This window comes from Dipodomys spectabilis, unplaced genomic scaffold, assembly GCF_019054845.1.
Source record: "Dipodomys spectabilis isolate Male_0828 unplaced genomic scaffold, ASM1905484v1 ptg000010l, whole genome shotgun sequence".
In the NCBI taxonomy this organism is placed as follows: Eukaryota; Metazoa; Chordata; class Mammalia; order Rodentia; family Heteromyidae; genus Dipodomys; species Dipodomys spectabilis.
Genome location: NW_024870687.1, coordinates 3,129,855 through 3,131,969, shown reverse-complemented (window position 1 = coordinate 3,131,969; position 2,115 = coordinate 3,129,855).

Below are 2,115 nucleotides of genomic sequence, written 5' to 3'. Positions count from 1 at the left end.
GACTATGAAGGGACAGGGATTTACATTTGAGCCTGTTGAGGTTTCCAGAGGGAGGCCAACAGATGCAGTGATTTGCAGTGGAGCAATGTGGGTGTCGAGAGATGGGATAGTGTGGTGGGGTTGTCTAGTGGGGGTTTTCTAGAGTAGGTCAGGGCTTGTAGCGATGGGGTTAATTGGAAGAGGGACTTTGAGAAGGAGTGGAAGTTCTACAGAGGTATAGGGTAATTATGGGCAGGGTAACTGGTTGAGTAGGTTGTGGATCTTCGGGAGGATCCAATAAGGGGGGATTCATCTCGGGAACAATGCAGCCATTGAGAGAGTAGATATGGGAGGTAGAGAGGCCTGTGGTGGAGCAGGGCTGGCTTTCCAGGCAGGAGATGGGCTGTGTGAGATGCTTCTGCTCAACCAAGGCGGTGCTACAAGGGCAGTTATAGAGTGGTGGAGAGTCTTTGGTGTAGCTTGAAGGACTTTGTGGGAAGAGGTAGGTTCATGGCTGGGTTTGAGACGTTAGGCCACTTAGAAGTAGACTAGTTATGGTTGGAGCTTCTGATGAAACCAAGAGGGGTCGAGGGAGAAGTCTGGTTGGGAGTAGGGTATGAAAAGGACGGGAGGAGCTTGGAGGTAATAGAATATGGGAGCAATGGGACTTTGAGGGAATAGAATAGTTAGGGATAGGGTGTCTGTTGGATGAAGTAAGGATTAGAGGGAGGAGCCCGATGTAGGCAGGGTTCTTGGTGCAGCAAGGTGGATCATAGGAGGAGATATGGATGTGGCCTGGTTTCTGGTGGTGCAGAGCAGGGATTCCAGGAAGGGGTGGAGTGGAAGAAGGCATTCCTTGTAGCAGAGGAGGACTTTCAGGAAGGATTCTGGTTGCAGTCAGGCCTTTGAAAGTTTAGAGCAGGACTACCAGGGGTAGGTTAGTTAAGGTTGAGCTTTTTAAGGATGAGGCTAACTGGAAGTGGGTTTCCAGTGGATCCAGTAAAGTTTTATGGGAAGGGGGGATAGGAAAGGGACAAGACGTAGTGAAGAGTGGGGTACAAAAAATAAACAATTACTCTAATAGGAACACCATTTTCAGTCAGTTTAGAATTATATTACTTTTCTGTATGCGAGAGATATTGGAGAAAGTAAGCAAGTAATAATTCCTTCCTAGTGAAATTTTTCTGTATTCCTGTTGTGTGAAAATAAAACCACGGGTCACATCAGGATCAGAGGCCCACAGTAGACTAAGACACATGAAGCACTAGACTTGATTCCCCAGCACACCCTTTAAGGACGACAAATAAAAATTTTTAAATATCTCACTTGGTCATAATGGACACTCTATTATCTTAAAATTGTGAATGAATAGAATTATTACTCTGACTGTTTTAGAAATCCTAAAACTAAGTAAATGTTAATGTTTTAACTTTATATAATATTGGGAAGTATACTAAAATAATTAGGAAAATATAAAATTGTACACAGAATGTTTGTTGTCCAGCATCAATTTTAATCTTAAAGAATTTAAAACCAGAAAATTGCCATCTAGTGAGACTGCAGATTGGTTTATTTTCAGTCATCAAAATGGTGACTTAAGGAATGTGTCTTCATCATTGGATGCATCGATGTTAAAAGATATCTAAAAATGTGAAGCACTACACAGACCCTTAAGAAACTCAGAAGGATCTGTGAAGTGAGGTTGGAATAAAATTAATGACTAATTACAGTAGGAATTGATCTTCACTAAGGCCCATAATTATTTTCCAGAAGAAAAGACTACATTGAAAAATAAACAAAACAGTCAAAAAGAAGCAGGCAGGCAGACGTTGAAGTAAACATTATCCAATGAACAACACCTATTGAAGCATGACTGCAATAATCTTTTACTTAAGTTACAGTACTGATCTATGTTCTTCCTTTATGCCAAATAACAAAGCCATGAAAATTTAGTAATAATTTTCAAGACATTAGACTTTACAGAAGGAATTCAATGAATGTATTTCTAGAAAGTAAAGATAGATGTCTGAGATAAAGAGTAAAGCAAATATCTCCAATTTTTAGCCCTTTGAGGTGAGAGGGGTGCAAGCCGAAGCACAAGGAGAATGGACAGAAGTACAGTAATGCATACCAGTA